At 40.7% G+C, this 19,294-nt stretch overlaps 2 pseudogenes; one reads left to right on the forward strand and one right to left on the reverse strand.

Annotated features, from left to right (window-relative positions):
• Positions 1-7,560: 7,560 nt before the first annotated feature.
• On the reverse strand, positions 7,561-10,580 carry LOC123039855 (desmethyl-deoxy-podophyllotoxin synthase-like; annotated as a pseudogene).
• A 4,450-nt stretch (positions 10,581-15,030) lies between these two features.
• Positions 15,031-16,778, forward strand: LOC123047662 (zealexin A1 synthase-like; annotated as a pseudogene).
• The last annotated feature ends 2,516 nt before the right edge of the window (positions 16,779-19,294 follow it).

The raw sequence follows: 19,294 nt of genomic DNA on the forward strand, positions 1-19,294 counted from the left end.
TAGAATACATACAAATACGTAAAGGATGGTTTGCCCTTGCGGGCGTATATAACCTTATTTCTTACTGAAAATTAATAGTAAAACCGAGACAACAAAAATAGTCTGAATGTGTTGAAGTAGCCTAACTCTTTATCGACCATTTAGTTCTAATGAGCGATTTTTAGCCTGGTTGAATAATGGTGTTTTTAGTCAAGAGTCCATCTACTAATTGGTCATGTTGATCTCATACCGTGTTCATGTCATCGATCTAACACTTTCTCTAAAAAGATTGTAGCGACAAGTATATTTGGCCTTGATAAAATCCCTACCTTTTTGGTGGCAGTTGGTGCTTTGGTTTTGAGATTTCATTATTTTTTTGTTTTCAAAACATTGTGGATGGGGTTTGTAATAGTGCATGGGAATGATTTTTATTGTTGGAATCCCGTCTTGGTTTTACACTATTGTCAATTGAGTGTCCTATGTGCAGAATATAAATATTGACTCTCACTATCTGTTTTTGTTTTTTACTTTTTGGTTCATTGACATATGTCAAATGATGTGATTAACAAGATTAGATGTATATGTTCTTTTTCACCTGCAATTTTATTCACCTTATATGTGCAGAATATAAATATTGACTCTTAATATATATCTTTGTTTTTTTACTTTTTGTTTCATTGACATATGTCAAATGATGTGATTAACAAGATTAGATGTATATGTTCCTTTTCACCTGAAATTTTATTTGTTTTCTTTCACATGGCCTTAAGCCTCACAGCACTATCATGATGCAACCACACTAGTTCATGTACAAGGTTCAAGTAGATAATAGTTCTGCTACAAGCTCCAGTTAGATGATAGAAAATGTACTGGTGAATCATGTCCTGGTGCTCATGATCACCAAATTTTGGAACATGCAAAGCACGATGTAGCATATTTATGGAATAGAACCCTCAAAATGTACTGGTGAATTGTGTGCGGGTGCTCATGATCACCAAATTTCAGAACATGCAAAACATGTGCCATGTGATGTCTGGCTAGCGCGCCGCGGCCCAGGAGATGTGGAGCAAGTTAAGACCAGCCAACATGCCCGTCGCAGCTGTGTGTGGTGGGCCCTAGACTGAGCATGGTATGCCGGCCATGTGCATGCTTTCCGTCTAGCACTCGTTGATTCATCACAATGTGATGCTTGTGTGTTTGCTTCGAATTTTATGTGAGAGCACGCATGTCGTTTCTTGATCTAATCATCTTGTTCTACTTCTTTGCCACACCAACTGATAGCTTCTCTTTTGTGTCTGAACTTGTTGTAGTGATTATGTACATGGTTCTACTAGGCGTCCAACAAAAGATATGAACAGGAATTCGCCTGACTAGCAACAATGCTAAAACCCGTAAGCCAGGCAAGATCGATACGCAGGTATGTCATTGTCCTATGAGGCACGTGTTTGATTCAGTAAAGGCAACACATCAACATTTGATGGATGCACCATATCGATGTTAATCATGTCTTTCTATTGCTTCATGTTTTGGTTTTGAAGTTGTAATAGTGAGGTCAGCATTTCAGCAATATGTGTAATCAAGCCAATATGCCATCTACTTACTTTACAAGAAAACATACACTTTGTTAGGCTCCATGTACTTTTAATTCAGTGCTCCTACTTGATTTTGTTTCAGCCTACTGAATGTGATTGTAGGCAGACTAGTTCTGTCTGGGCAGTAGAGGTTTCCAGGGTAATGAATTATTTGACCAGCTAGCGTTGAGATGTCGTTTGAACCCATGGTGGCACATGACATTCTTTTTTTATTGATCAATACATTCGATAATTGGGTGATTTTGTAAAATAATATGTATATGAGCTTCTGTTGTAGTGTTTTTCAGAAGAATACAACTTTCTATGTTTTTAGAAAATTAGTTTTAGTGGCTTTTGTCATTTGACGTGTACAGACATAGCGACATATCTATGTTTCCAAAGTACTAGTATTTTTATTCAATGGATAAGAAGGCTAGTTGCATAAATAAATCGATTCTTGGTAAGTGTAATCTTTTGATCCCAACCATAGTCTTCTCTTGTGCATTACAAAATTGATAAGGAGGAGGCCTTGTCCCTCTGCCACCATCCTAGAAGATGGAAGGCTATAATACATTTTCAACAACTTTGTGAACTGACCTAGCTGGGGCATGTTTCTTGAACATTTCCTCCCAACCAAACAGGAACACGCTACACATCTTTGTCTGAACTCCTAAAATGTTTAATCAATCGTTTATCTCTTGATCCTTGTATTATTATTATTATTCTTGTTGTTTGCACCTGACCTTGCAAACGAATTATATACATATAATGCCCTTTTTTATTATGAAAACTAAGTAGTAGGCATTTTCTACTGCCTAGAGCAACTACAGCTTTTGTCTGGGTTACTTTTGGTACAAAAAATTGCATCTTTTTCTTGATCAAATTTATAAATCTTACTTACTAAGGTTGTTCTTTTTGTAGTGTAGACGTAGATGCAGATCAGATGGATTAAAGCTGACATAATCGCATTCTCAAACCTGAAGGTCGCGTGCAGACTATAGCCAGCAAACTCCAGAGGTAAATTCTGAAACCTGAATGTTGCATGCAGACTAGAGCAAGAATACTCCGAAGGTAAATTCTGAAACCTGAAGATTGCATGCGGACTACAACCAAAAAACTCCTGAGGTAAATTCTGAAACCTGGAGGTTGCATGCGGACTACAGCCAGAAAAATCATGAGATAAATTTCATAAGGAAAATAAATGACCCCTAAACCACCAGTCCATCGTGGATATAAAAGAGAAGAGGTCAGCCAGGAAAGATTTTGCACACACGCACTACTAGCAGTGTTTGGAACGAAGTATAGTTACTCTGTGCTAAGTTCCACCCCAAAGAAAGTAAAGTAGTGGAAGTACAGCGCAGTACAACGAACGAACAATTGTTTGTGTATGTACAATAAAACACATGAATGCTTAACGGATCCTTTGCTCCTGCGGGCCTATATAACCTTACTTCTTACTAAAAATCAATAGTAAAACTTAGGGAACAAAAACAGTCTCAATGTGTTCAAGTAGTCTAATTATTTATCGACAATTTAGTTGTAATGGTTTATTTTAAGCCTCGATGACTACTGGTATTTTTAGTCAAGAGTTGTGTTGTCCATCTCCTAATTGGTTGTGTTGATCTCGTAGTGTGTTCATGTCATCGCTCTAACATTTTCTCTAGGGAGATTGTAGCGATGAAGTATATTTGGTCTTACTAAAATCCCTATTTTTTGGTGGCAGATGGTGCTTTGGGTTCCACATTGATTTATTCTTTTGTCCATTTGATGATTACATAAGAGAATAAGCATGCTTGTTGGAGAAAAATATATTCTTCTGACATATATAGTTCTTGGTTTCATCTTGTGCTTGTATTCCGAATCATTTTAAGAGTGTGGTTATTTTAATTTCGTTTCAGTGTCCTTGCACATAATTTTTACCATATTTTTAGTTGAGTGTCCTTGTTCATCTTATATGTGCAAAACATAAATATTGATTCTCACTATATGTTAATTTTTTTCATTTTTGGTATCATTGACAAATACAAGAAGTAGATATATATGTTCTTTTTCACCTACAATTTATTTGTTTTTCCACATGGCCTTAAGCCTGACAACACTATCATGATGGAATCACACTAGTTCCTGTACAGGGAAGTAGATAACAGTTCTGCAACAAGCTCCAGTTAGATGATAGAAAACGTACTGGTGAATCATGTCTTGGTGCTCATAATCACCAAACTTCAGAACATGCAAAGCAAATCGTAGCATATTTATTGAGTAGAACACTCAACAAACGTCTGTGCGTGCTCTAAGTACCCTATTTTTTTAACATGATAGGGTAAAAGGCTTATTGGCTTGATATGAACCTTTTTGAATTAAAGGATGAGATACCTTGAGCCGAAAACGAAAAATTCTTCCATTGTTGGTTGCACCCTTGTAGTCCTAGACTCTCTAGGGGTTGTCCTTTTCCAGTTGATTTGATCTCTCTATTCTTGTTGCCAGCATATGATTTATTACAGATTCTTGATGAACATGATTAATCATATGTACCCGTGAGAGCCTAATTGTGAAGCCTTGCTTGTTTACTGCAGAGAGAGAGAGAGAGAGAGAGAGAGAGAACCTTAGGCCTTGTTTCCTAGCATATCGCTTGCTACAAATTCAGATAACAAATACCTTTATCTACCATCCATATTGCACTTGTATCACTATCTCTTCACCGAACTAGTGCACCTATACAATTTACCATTGTATTGGTTGTGTTGGGGACACAAGAGACTCTTTGTTATTTGGTTGCAGGGTTGTTTGAAAGAGACGATCTTCATCCTATGCCTCCCACAGATTGATAAACCTTAGGTCATCCACTTGAGGGAAATTTGCTACTGTCCTACAAACCTTTGCACTTGGAGGCTCAACAACGTTTACAAGAAGAAGGTTGCATAGTAGACATCAATGCCCTGAATAAGTAACTCCGAAACTCATAGTACCTCTCGGATAGCGCAATACCCTTTCTAGTGCATGGCAATGATCATCACCCGAGTTGGACATGAACCTACTTAGTTTGCTCATGGCAAAAGAGATATCTGGCATTGTAGCGCTAGCTAAGTACATGAGTGAACCGACAATTTGAGAGTATCTTAATTGATCTCTCGTTTCTTTCTTGTTCTTTCTGAGTGTCACACTGGGATAATAAGGTGTTGGAGAAACCTTACTATCCATAAAACCGAATCGGTTCAAGACCTTCTCAACATAGAGAGATTGTGTTAGAGTAATCCCACTCTCATCCTTAATAAGTTTGATGTTTAGAATTACATCGGCTTCTCCTAGATCTTTCATGTCAAAACTTTTTGATAGAAAAGACTTGACCTCAATGTTCGCATTAATGTTTATACCAAAGATCAGTATGTTGTCCACATAAAACATAATATGACACTATTGCCCCCACCATGGCGATAGTAAACACACCTATCAGCCTCATTAATGAATAATCCCGTAAAAGTCAGAGTTCTTTCAAACTTCTCATACCATTGCTCAGGTGCCTGTTTCAAACCATACAAAGATTTTAACAACTTGCACACCTTTCTCTCTTTACCCTTTACCAGAAACCCGTCAGGCTGATCCATATAGATTTCCTCTTCCAACTCTCCATTGAGGAAAGTTCTATTTTCATCTATTTGATGAATGATAATACCATAAGAGGCAGCCAGGGAAAGTAACACTCGAATGGTGGTTATTCTAGCAACGAATGAATAGGTGTCAAAGTAATATTCGCCTTCTTTCTGAGTGAAGCCCTTGGCCACTAGCTGCGCCATGTACTTATCAATAGTACCATCAGGCTTAAACCTCTTTTTGAACATCCACTTACATCCCACAGGTTTACAACCATATGGTCTATCAGTTAGTTTCCAAGTTCCATTGGAAATAATTGAGTCCATATCTCATTATGAACAGCTTCTTCCCAATCATCTACATCTGAAGATGCATATGCCCCTGTAATAGACTTGGGTGTGTCGTCAACAATGTATACAATGAAATCATCACCAAAGGATTTTGCAACCCTTTGTCTCTCTAGTCCTTACAGGAACTTCATCGTTATCCTTCTCAAGGACTTCCTCATGTGTTAGTTCAAAATTTTCATCAGTTGTACTAGATTCGGGAATTATGTCAGAGGAAAATCTAGCAATGTTATGCATATCTTTCATAGGAAATATATTCTCAAAAAATGTTGCATCTTAAGATTCCATTATAGTATGAACATGCATATCAGGTACTTCTGACTTTACCACTAAAAATCTATAAGCAATGCTCCGTTGAGCATATCCTGGAAAGACACAGTCCACTGTCTTTGGTCCGAGTTTGCGTTTCTTAGGAATAGGAATATTGACCTTTGCCAAGCATCCCCAAGTGCACAAATAAGAAAGTGATGGTTTTCTCCCAACCCACTCTTCATAGGGGGGTTTCTCCTTATTCTTGTTAGGAACTCTATTCAGGACATGACATGAAGTCAATAGAGCCTCCCCCCACCATGCCTTAGATAAACCGACATTGTCTAACATGACATTCCCAAAGTCAGTCAACGTGCGTTTTTTCCTCTCGGCAACCCATTTGACCAGGGTGAATAGGTAGGCGTCCTCTCATGAATAATACCCCGAGTTTGCGTTTCTTAGGAATAGGAATATTGACCACAACGAACAATTTATTATGCTTAAATAATTCTAGAAAAACCATGGCAAGAAAACCACAAAAAAATTGACCAACACACGAATGTACCACCATCTCTCACAAAAGATAGTGAGGCTGACATTGGGAAGCCACATCGACCTGAACTGGGCCCCCGGCCCATCATCGCTGAAGTGTGCGCCACCTCTCATATATGACGTTAATGAGCGTTATATAGGTGGTCTCATAAAAAGTGGTCTATTGGCTGCTTCAAGATAATATACAAGCTTCTGAAGTTCATAATTTTTATCAAAGTGGACCCAGTACGATGGCCCACATGAAAGGCTTTAGGGTGAGCATAGCCAAAACTTTTCATTAGTAGATCTTCAGCTTGCATATTTTTTTCTCAAATGGTTGTTCTAGTATATATTGACAATATGGAATAACTACATTCTAGAATTTTGTAGGAATGCCACATGGTTTTAGTTTTTGCGTGGTCCTAGATGCATGTGAGCACATCCTTAGTGTCATTTTTATTTGCAAATCACCTTTGTAAAGTATTTGAAGAAAATAGGATACTTGGTTCCACAACCGAAGGGGTTGAACTTGGTGGCTTCGCACAGGAAGATACTGGACAAATTCATATGAAAACTAGAGAACATGGAAGGTATATTACATTCGTAAAATAAGAGCGTGAAATGTTTTTTGAAAGTACTAATACATTTGTGCTAGTGGCTATCAAGTTGTTCTTGCCAATACTCCCAATGATGTGGAAGGAAGCAAATCCATCTCGATGGTCAAGCCACCACTGGTACCAGAATAATCCAACCATTTGAGCAACATGGAAGATGCACATAATGTTGACAATTGTTGAGGAGATTCCTGAATGTACAACTTCCATTAAAGATTCCAAAGTTTCTATGTTGATGAGCCAACTTAACATCTTCATAATTGCCAAGGGAGATGGTGTTGTCACGACTACAAGGTGGTCGGGTGTGCACAACAGGGATAGCATATGATTGTCTGCATATTTAAGTATGGTTGATGTCATTTGTGTGTGGAGAAGAAAATAGATATGAGGAAGCAAGGAAGGAAGTCAATGGTGAGGTTCCATGGTAAGGCAAGTGATATGAGTGAGGCAGTGATCGGCTGTTGCTATCGGGTGCCGGCCAAAGGAGGTAGAATGAGTGGATGGGATGCCAAGAAAATAGTTTTAGTGAATCATCTTTAACCTTTTCTAATATATTTTTCTAGTACAGAAATGGAATGTGTGCCATTCCATTATTTTGGTCAATGCAACATATTATTACACAAATAATCTCGTTCATAAGGATATATATATTTCCGTGTGCATGAACATTTCTATATATGCCTACATGTCCTTGATGCACCCACGTGGAATAGCTATCAGTTGTAGGTCAGAACTTCTACCTATAGTCATCCTGAATTTTTCAAACATATCCAATGACTCTGGACTTGCCCCACCAGGAAGCACCCAATCAAAGTGATAAAGCAGGTTTGCCAAAGTGATCTCTAAGGTTGACGCGCCGAATAGCATCCCAGGACATTGCCTTTGTCCAGCACCAAAGGGGGTGAATTCAAAGTGTGTCCCATTGTAATCTAAGTTGTTGTTCTCAAACCTCTCTGGCAAAAAGGCTTCAGGGTGTTTCCAGTACTTTGGATCCCTAGAAACTGCAAAGACATTAATTAATATAGTGGCGCCTTTAAGCATCTCATAACCCATAAGTTTACAATCCATTCTGGCCATGCGTGGGATTACTGGAGCTGGTAGATGCAACCTAAGAACCTCCTTAATGACCATTCGCATGTAGTGTAGGTTTCCAAGGTTACTATTTTTTATGATTGTTTGATCTTGACCTAGTAATTTTCTTATCTCTAGTTGAGCCTTAAACATTGTTTCAGGATGACGGACGAGCTCTGACATAGCCCATTCCAAAGTTGTTCCCGTCGTATCTGTAGCACCAGAAAATATATCCTGCAAATGAAAATTAAGGTACGCTAAATTAGCTCATACTTCTATATGCCGCACTTATAATGAAACAATTTGTGAAACAAAATCTTTCATTTGAAAAAATTGTATGTCGTATTTTGAAGTGAACTAAAGGATTTTTTTTACATACTTTGAAGCCTAAATCCCCTTACAAATGATTTGAGAACATTTCGAGGCACTCAAGGCAAGTACCTTCTCTAGGTATGATATCATGTGAGGCCATATGCCTCCCCTCGGGTTACACTTGACAGAGAAAGAGGTGAAAGATAACAATTGCAAAAATGGGACATTCAAGTATATGAGGAATATGATTTCTGAGTGGTTTGATCAGGATGTTTGTTTATTCTTATTGAAAACATCACCACTTTATAGTCGACATTGGCATCTCTATAGTGGCAAAAGGAATAACAAACTTAATAAAGCAACATAGGTTATCTTCATGAGCTTTCACAAAATTCATAGCAGTGCATGATTTCCTCGATTGCTAATGATGTGATAGAACTTACAAAAACCCATTTCATGCTAGGAAAATATTGTGGAAGGGCTTATTACTCATGGGTTGCATCAAAAGACAAGGGATTCTCAAAATTGATTTTGGCGAGACTGATGACAATGTAAAGTGAATGTTCATTCCATGACCAATGTTTATGGAATCTTTCCCTTTATGTGATGTCACTTGAAGGTAAAATGTGTGCAAGGTGGGTTCTTTGGTGTGAAAATAAATGATGATAAAGAACATTACTTCCAAGAATAAAAAGATCTCCATCAAGGGTTCTTTATTTTCATTAGTGTCGCTCAACATTATGGCGTATATGTTGGTTGCAATATTAAAACAAAGAAGGATTAAGGTCAAAGCCATGGTGTTCCACCCAGGGGGGTCATGATAGAATATATGTACTCATTATGAGGTTCATACCCTTATATTGCTACACCATGATAATGGATAGACAAATAGCATGGCGTTCGTGTTATGAGTTTCTTTGAAAATACTTAACAGTAAAGATTATAATTTTCCACAAGGGTGAAATCTATAAAGCTAACGGATATAATGTGTGGACAACATCGATGTCTAGGTCTTTGGTTTGTCAAGTATGTTTTTTTCCTTATATTATCTTGTATTTGGTTCTGCTACACGTGTCTTCGCAATAGTGATTGGAAAGCAAAAGACCGGGTTGAATTCATTCACACTATCATTCACATGTTTATGAGGTCATTTGAATCTTATCGAATGTTACCACAGTTTCTGGGGGGTCATCAAAATTTCCGGTAACTGGTGGGTTACCAGAAATTTTGAGCAGAAAGAAATAATCTTGAAATGTATGACATAGATAATGTTAACTAAATGGTTAATGATTTAAGTTTGTCGGAACAAAAGTAATCAATCTTTCCTATCTCGTGTCATATGCAAAATTTGTGCCGTTGTTTGCATCAGCTAGCAGTAAAAAAAAGTTTCTTTTGTTAAAAATACTCACAAATAAGACGGCGCATATGCTCTCTGTGGTTAGAGGGAATGCCAACGAATCATCCTTCTGTAGCCTGAGCAGCACGTCCAGCAGGTCCTCATCGTGGGTGCTTGAGGCGCCATCACCAGCAGCTCGCGCGGCCTTGCGCTCCTCGATCACGTTGACGATGATGCATTGCATGTGGCTGTAGCTCCTCTTCATGCGCCGTGCGCTGAAGCTGAGTCACCGTGCCAACCGCAACAATGGGAAGAGGTTGACGAGGCAGAAGCCGCCTAGCAGGGTGAGCACCACGTCTAACTCGCAGATGTACTCATCCTGCTGCGTGAACCTGCCGCCGAACACCGCCCGCGACATGACGTTGTTGCTGACCTCCATCATCTTCTTGCTGATGTTGATGCTGTCGCCGGCCGCCGCAGCAGTGGCGATGTCGGCCAGGAGGTTGCCAACCTCCTCTGGCCGGATGCTCTCCATGCGCCTGACCTGCATGGAGCTGAGCAGCTCCACAATGCAGACCTTGCGCATCTGGCGCCAGTGGTCGCCGTAGGGGGCGAAGATGATGCCCCTGCCGCCATAGCCGGCGATGTCCTGCATCGGCGTGCCTGGCCTGGTGGCGAACGCGAGGTCGTTGGTCTTCATCACCTGCGCCACCGCCTCGGCGCTGGAGACTACCACAGCGTCGACCTCAACTAGCTTCAGGTGCATCATTGGCCCATATCAGCGACACAGCTGCGTGATTTGCCGGTGTGGGACGAGGCTAACGACGTGGTGGAGGCTGCCGATTATCAGGAGTGTCCATGGCCCTGGCGGCAGCTGGTGCTTGTGTGGCTTGTTCTTGGCGCCGGCGCCGGCGAGCTTGAGAAGCCAAAGGGCAAGCGGCGTGCCTAGTGCAATGAAACACAAGCTGAACCACCCCTCCATGGCAGGCAGCTTTGCAAGTGCAGTGGTAGTGGTACTGATAACTTACATGTCTGGACTCTGCAGGTATATATAAATGTAAAAATTAAGTGAGTATACAGTATGAAAGTTTGGGCCGTTTTCTCTTGTCTGGCTACGAATATTGCAAATTGGTCTCAGCGATGGGGTTAGTACAAAAGGCATTACACGCAGAACCAATAGCGGAACCTGGATGCTCCTACATATTCTACGAAGATGTTTATCGGTCAAACCGCATAACAACATACATTGTTCCCTTTGAAATCGGTATGTTACTTGCCCGAGATTCGATCGTCGGTATCTCAATACCTAGTTCAATCTCGTTACCGGGAAGTCTCTTTACTCGTTCCGTAATACATCATCCCGCAACTAACTCATTAGTTACAATGCTTGCAAGGCTTATAGTGATGTGCATTACCGAGATGGCCCAGAGATACCTCTCCGACAATCGGAGTGACAAAACCTAGTCTCGGAATACACCAACCCAACAAGTACTAGAGCACCTTTATAATCACCAAGATACGTTGTGACGTTTGGTAGCACACAAACTGTTCCTCCGGTAAAAGGGAGTTGCATAATCTCATAGTTATAGGAACATGTATAAGTCATGAAGAAAGCAATAGTAGAATACTAAAACGATCAAGTGCTAAGCTAACGGAATGGGTCAAGTCAAACACATCATTCTCCTAATGATGTGATCCCGTTAATCAAATAACAACTCATGTTTATGGTTAGGAAACATAACCATCTTTGATCAATGAGCTAGTCAAATAGAGGTTTACTAGTGACTCTCCTATTCAAAATTTTAATATGCCAGGGTGTTTGGAAGCAAACACAAATTGACAAATTATCATGAATGTGGTATCGATAAAATTCAGTTTGTAAGAACCTTTTGAAAATCCAAATTTTGATGCTCCATGTTATTTTATAGGGAACAAACTGCCTAAGATTTTGGGACAAAAATTAGATCAAAGAGCGGTGCAGATATAGGCTATAGAGAGAGATGGGGTGCAGAAGCAAGGCTACTGTGTGAATATAGTGTACATGTTAGACTGAGAAAATATTTTTCAAAATAGTCACTTACCAAACCACCATCTAATGTTGACAACAAGTAAGCATCTGCACCACCTATCTCAATGCCTTCATGCATTTATCTATTTGTAAGGACAAAACATGGATTGGATCATATGTTTTGCAAAGTGACATTCTAGCAAATCTGCAATCAGTATATACATATAAGTAAGAAATCAATGAAATTAACACTTATAAAACAGAGGAATAATGGTAGACAGATAGGAACACATTTTAACATCTCGTACAAGCCTGTTGATTTATAAAGGATGATTAGTCGAGTATGTGTTGTTCCAAAAAATTATATTGTGTAGAGTGACATTTTTTTACAGAAGAAATGGACAATATACGCCCGCCTACTCCTCCCTGGGGATCTACCGGGCCCACCAGATGCTCTTGCGCTGGCTGGTAAGCACATACCTGCTCTCAATGATCATCCACACACTCTTCCTCTGCACCCATATCATCGACACGAGCATGTTGCGTTGAGTGTTATCTTTCTTCGGTTTGATCTCCTGCACAGGGAAAGAATACCACAACTGATCAGTGTACACCAGGCCAGCATTCTAAAAACAAAATGAAATGTGTTTTGACAAAAAGGAACTTATCCAACAACTCCAGTGCATGCTGGCATACATACCGTGAGCTTTTGAAGTGATGCTTATATGAAGCCACCTCCCTCCTCCGTCCCCAATTTTGCCATGAGGCCAATGATTAATCAAGCCGCCTCACTGTAATCAGAAGAAGTACTTTCAGTTGCAAGAGAAGAAGTATCTACAGCATAGGAAAGGAAGAAATCAAACTTTATCAAAATAATAACATGGAAGGCGACAAACAAAAGATATGGTTAAAAGCCAAATATGTCCAAGTAGGCAGCTGTGTCCAAATATGTCCAAGTAGGCAGCTGTGTCCAATTTTAATATATCTCAGAGCCAAACAAACAAAATAAAACATCCATTTTTCCTTGTTACTGTCAATGCTGCATATTCGTACATTCTCCACTATCATGTAGGATCACTAATACGTAACACATGAGAGACGATGATCCTCGAATCCGATCTGATCACCAACTGTAAAAATAAATGAGCAGATAAGCATTGCAATCATGCAATAATCCATCAAACTTTAATTAGTACTCCCTCTGTTCCTAAATATAAGTCTTTGTAGAGATTTCACTATAAACCACATACGGATGTATATAGATGCATTTTAGAGTGCGGGTTCACTCATTTTGCTCCGTATGTAGTCCATAGTGGAATCTCTACAAAGACTTATATTTAGGAACGGAGGGAGTACGTAGGAGACATGTGGTCACCACAATCTGAGCATATACATGCGCGGATAAGTTATAAAAAGTATCTTGTTATGTTAAATCAAGGAAACCAGAAAGAAACATTTCTGGATGAGGTAATAAAGAATAGTTGAATGATGCAACATGGTGCACAACTACGTGTTTACATGGGAAAAATGAATAGATGGAAATGTATTCAGAATACAATAAGTTCAAGCCTGTGTATTAAAAGGGAACTCATATGCTCCTCGTGAGCATTGCTAGGGAATGTTTCAATGGATTTATGAAGAACTTTATCGTTTCTAAAAAAATACAAGCTTAGTTTGGAAAAACAAATATCAAAATTACCATTTAAAAGAATGCAAGCTTGTATTTTTTTCGAAAAGGGGGGACTCCCCGGCCTCTGCATAATTTTGATATAAATAAGCAAATAGGTTCAACAAGGTCTTATGGTCTGTAATGAAAGTAAAGAAAAGCTCACAAAGAGCCATAGAAAAATTACGACACTAGCCAAAAGACGCCACAACCGGCTGGCAAAAGAAAGATAGGTAAACTAATTGCCTATACTATTACATGACCGCCATCCAAACCGGTTGAAAATATCCCGTGCTACCATCTCCCACCGGATAGATCCAGTAACCAAATGCTCTCCGGCCTCCGTCGGAGTGAGTAGCGACCACATACGGATCAATGCAGTGGCTCGGAAGATAACCTGCAAAAAATGAATATTTGTTGTTCTGTTAAAAACCAAATCATTTCTGCAGTTCCAGACTGCCCATAATAAAGTACATACTCCTACGCGGATGTGTCTCGCTGTTTCGGACTCTATCCCGTTAAGCCACGTTCCAAATAACGTGCTGATAGAACTCGGAGGAGTAATATTATAGGCAATGTGGACCATCCATCATAGAACCTTGGCCAACGGGCAATCAAGAAAAAGGTGTTTGATGGTTTCATCCTGATCACAGAAACTACACCTAGTAGGTCATGTCCAATTTTGCTTTACCAAATTGTCCTTGGTTAAATAACTCTTTTATGTACAAACCACATAAACACTTTAATTTTCAGAGGAACTTTGACTGCCCAAGCATATTTGGAACTAGGAAGAGAGCTTGAATTAATAACATCAAGATACATTGATTTAACGGTAAACTCTCCAGACCTAGTAAGCCAAATGTGGTGAAGTTTGGACATTTTAGGAGCTGCCTGCAAAAAACAATCAGGCATGTGAGCAAGTTTGATGTTCTGCATTGTTCGGAGGTCATTTTGTCTTTTTTGACATGGCTCATCGAATGTCCAAACTTCACCAAATTTAGCACGGGCATTACGAACTCAAGCATCTTGCACAAAAGAATTCGGAAGCTATGTGGTGAAGCTTCTGGCAATATTGTTCTGGTTTATAGCACTATGGGTCTGGTTTGGTTTGTGATTGTATCTTCCTTCAAAAAGCATACAAGTTGTTTTTTCCGCCGGACGTATCTTTTAATACTAAAACATACATGCTCTTTTTCTGGCGGCTATGTGGCGAAGCTTCCGGCAGATAAGGTTTCTCTTTTCTGGCTGCTAGCTGAGTATGAAAGATTGCAAATTGGTCTCCCTGGGTTAGTGCAAAAGTCATTAGAAGCATCGAACTCCACTTTCTCCATTTCAAAGTAATTGAAGTTATTGTGTTTTCCCTTGTTAAATTTCTCTGTAGAAAAATTCATGAGCTAATACATACAACACGACCAAAGTACATTTGATGATGATAGTAAATTATGCCTGATAGCAAACCTAGGAATTTATATAATTTAGAGCGAAGAAAGAGGTCTAGTACTGTACACTATTTTTGTCTTCAGCAATCTAGCCGCCAATAATTTAAATTTTGTCATACTATCTCTAAATTTTGTCATCAACAATCTAGCCGCCACCAATTTAGTTCTGTACACCAATAAATCTCGACTTGTATATAGTTGCATACACTAGGAAGTTCATGAGTCAGCAGGTCCAGAGTTTTAACAGAACTTGTAGGTGGTCACATAAATATACCGGGTCTCACTCCAAGCTGCACTTGCGAACAGCTTGTAGCCTGCCATGGAGGGCTGGTTAAGTTTGTGTTTCATAGCTCTATGCACGCTTGTGGCCCTCTGGTTTCGCAAGCTCTCTGGGGGCAAGAGAAAGCCACAACTGCCTCCTGGGCCATGGACTCTTCCCTTCATCAAAAGCCTCCACCACGTCGCCAGCGTGCTCCCGCACCGCAAGATGATGGAGATGTGTCGCCGGCATGGGCCGCTGATGCACCTTATGCTCGGCGAGGTCCCAACGGTGATCGTCTCCAGCGCCGAGGCGGCGGCGCTGGTGATGAAGACCAACGACCTTGCCTTTGCTGGCCGGCCTCGCAGCGCGACGCTGGACATCTTCGGCTGCGGCGGGAGGGGCATCGTCTTCGCCCCCTACGGTGACCCATGGCGCCAGATGCGCAAGGTCTGCACCATGGAGCTCCTGAGCTCCAAGCAGGTGAGGCGTATGGACGGTATCAGGCCAGACCAGGTGGGCAGCCTTCTCCATTATGTCGCAGACGCGGCATCCATGGGTGCCGTCGTCAACGTCAGCGAGAAGATGATGGCGCTCAGCAACGACGTGGTGTCGCGGGCGGTGTTTGGCGGCAAGTTCCCGCAGCAGGAGGAGTACCTCCGGGAGCTGGATGAGGCGTTCGTGCTGCTAGGTGGTTTCTGCCTCGTCGACCTCTTCCCGTCATCGCGGCTGGTGCGGTGGCTGTGCAAGGGAGAGCGCCACATGAGGAGGAGCTATGGCCACATCCAACGTATCAACGCCGACGTCATCGAGGGGCATAAGGCGGCGCGAGCTGCCACACAGGACGGTGCCTCCAGCACCGACGATGATGACTTGCTGGACGTGCTACTCAGGCTCCAGGAGAAGGACGCGTTCACATTCCCTATGACCACGGAGAGTATAGGTGCCGTCTTATTTGTGAGTAATTTTCTTTATGCTTCTTATTAATCTACCGATGTGATATCATATCTGCAAAGTTTTAATGCAAAAAAAGCTAGCTTCATGATTTCATAAATCTGTTAGTCTCAACTTGTTTCATAGATTTATAAACGTAAATTGTTGTGTCTGAAATTGATTATTTGTTGCGTACTACTACATATGCAGAAACAATATATAAACATGCATACCACAACAATATTTTTCAGGACATATTTGCAGGTGCCACACAGACCACGGGAGTTGCCTTGGAGTGGGCAATGTCTGAGCTCGTCCGTCATCCCGAAGCCATGGCCAAAGCACATATTGAGATCCGAGAGGTGCTAGGTCAAGGTCGAGCTGTGATTACTAATAGTGACCTCGCTGGACTCCATTACATGTGGATGATCATTAAGGAGGTTCTTAGACTGCATCCACCAGGTCCTTTGATCCCCCGTAGGGCCAGGGAAGACCGTAAAGTTATGGGTTTTGACATGCTTTAAGGCACCAATGTATACATTAATGCGTTTGCAGTTTTGAGGGATCCAAATTGTTGGGAAACTCCTGAAGAGTTTAAGCCTGAAAGGTTTGAGAACAATAACATGGATTACAATGGGACATACTTTGAATTCACCCCCTTCGGTGTTGGTCGGAGGCAGTGCCCTGGGATACTATTCAGCACGTCAACTATGGAGATCGCCTTGGCAAATCTTCTCTACCACTTCGACTGGGTGCTTCCTGGCAAGGCAAACCCGGAATTTTTGGACATGACCGAGAAATATGGGATCATCGTAGGAAGAAAATATGACCTACAATTGATACCTATTTCCCGTGGAGGTTTCCATGCCACATAGACATAGATGGACGTGCATTGCCACGTAGATATGTCTGTACTTTTGTTGATGTATACCAATATGTATCATTGCACCAATAAGAATAAAAGAACCTCGTTGAACTTGCAATATATTATGGTGGATGACACAAACTATTGAATGTACCAAAACACGAAGTTTGCACTTTTTAAATTGCCCCTGGTGACGATGGGTTAGTTACTGTATTGATGCATGTTGTATGGACCAAATTTCAAACTAGTTTCATGGTCTGATATCCTCCGTGTAAAATGCAAGGACTGACCTATAATTTCTTCTTATTTGTTTCTTTTGGGTCCTTTTGGAAGATGTACTGCTAGGTTTATCAAATTAGATCCGGTTCCTTTGGACCGACTTTGCTAACAGTAATGGCCTCGCCCAAGCATTCATGGGTGCGTCAAACGTGCAAGCAGCACTAGGTTACTGACTTGGCATGCTGTAGGCCAAATGTAGCTTGATGTTTTTCTACTCTCTGAGCTTTTGCACTGTTCATATCTGGTTTAGTCTATTGACCAACATTTTCTCATAAAATAAACTGTTTTTTTATTATGAATCAAAAGGAAATGTGCGCCCTACTCATAAGATTTCACAGAAAAACAATTATCTCAGTCACTCATTTTCTGAAAGGAGTACGGTAATTGCATAGACCCAGCACTTGTTTTCTCTCTCTCTCTCTCTCTCTCTCTCATGTCTTGTTTAATTGCCCACCAAGCTGATAGCGCTGCTTAATACATCATGGGTAGACCACTAACAGACACTATGCTACCACTTATCATATTTTAATTCTATCTTTCTTTGTTTAGATCTATGGAAGAATGTGATTGCTAGGTTCGGTTGGTGGACATGGAACAAGATATCTATGGCCCTAACTCAAAGAAGGCGCATTCAAATATTTATGCTCTTCTTGTGTCAAAGCGCACCTATATTTCTCAACAAATTTATTATATCTTTTAGTTGCCACCGCAAATGACTATATGAATGGTGACTGCGGTGTCAATCTTAATACTATACTGTTGAGTGGTGACTGCCTTGTGATGTTTTCATACGTATATCTAAATAAAACATTATAGTTGAATGTGACTCCGCCGGCTGCTAACAAAGCAACAAACATGAATGCATTAGCGCAATTATTGAGCAGATTGTCTTGAACTCTCATGCATCCCACCAGCATTCGTCCGGCTGCTAACATGCGCCATGCATGCATCTAATGCGTGTCACACCCACGAAGTACGTGCAAGATATACCTGATTACTATATGCATTGTCACGCCCATGATTGATCTGTGCCTTTCTGTAATCTAGCCATGCAATGTTTTGGTTGGAGCGGCTGCTGTGAAACATCTATGCAATCTAGGCAGCATTGTCTTTGGCCTAGTATCAATCATACGAAGATAACACTAAAACTTGTTACAAGAAAGCACTGTCGTACTCGAACTATGACGTAAAACCTACATATTCCATTAAACTAATAAATCAGGCAAAACATCGATTACTAACTGAACTACAAGACCTGAAAATAGCAAAAGAAAGGTACCTTTTAGTTATGAATGCTAGCTACCAGGAATTTGTTGTTTTAATTGATTTTTAATTTTGTCACATACTCTATCAGGTTTACGAGAATATATATGATGTTTTTGATATTGAGCCGACGTTAGAAGTCAGTTTGACGCCTAGTTTTGCCTCCTACGTACATGCATAATGTTTGGTCATAGATATTTTTATTTAGGGCTAGTTTGGTTACTACCCTGGACACCATGCCTGAAGAATATTGCTGCCTGTACTCTGCCTGGGAATTTGCTCTTTCTTGCCTGGTCAGGCAAGCTAGGCAGAGATGTGTTTGGTTCCTACCTGGACTGATGTACTCGTACTAAGGAATAAATGTCCGCACAAAAACTAAAGAGAGTCCTACTGGTTGGCACAATTCCCTATACTAGTATTAGAGGCCAGGAAGCTATTAGCCGGTGCGCAGGACCAGGAATTCAGAAGCCTGGTAGACTAATAGCTGGTCATGTTTGGTTATCCAGGCCCGGGCACTACGATCTTTTCCAGGAACTAAACAAACACCGCCCAGGAAGATCACATGCGTGCTCCAGGCCAGGCTTGAAACAACGAGGATGCAAACAAAACTGATCCTTAGAGCTTTCTAGGGCCACAACATAGAGTCTTTTCCTATTCTTTTTCCTCACATCCTCACCATGGGTTCGAGTGTAGGCTGCATGGTAGTTGTCCTTTATTTCTCTTCTTTTTCCCCGCTTAGACCCGTGGCCATCTGAATAGGAGTTAGCTCACCCTCGCGAGGCCAAATTTAGATTCATGGCGCAATGTGATTGCTAGCTTCGTTTGGCACAGATGGAGGATTATCCTGTCAACTTAAAGGAGGCCCTTACAAATACTTTATGTTCCTCTTGTGTCTGAATGCAACTACATTTCCAAGGTAGCAACACATTAAATTACTCACATACAATTAATTAGCATGGTACAAAGTGTGCGGGCACGCAGGGA

This window comes from Triticum aestivum, chromosome 2B (genome assembly GCF_018294505.1).
Source record: "Triticum aestivum cultivar Chinese Spring chromosome 2B, IWGSC CS RefSeq v2.1, whole genome shotgun sequence".
Taxonomy (NCBI): domain Eukaryota; kingdom Viridiplantae; phylum Streptophyta; class Magnoliopsida; order Poales; family Poaceae; genus Triticum; species Triticum aestivum.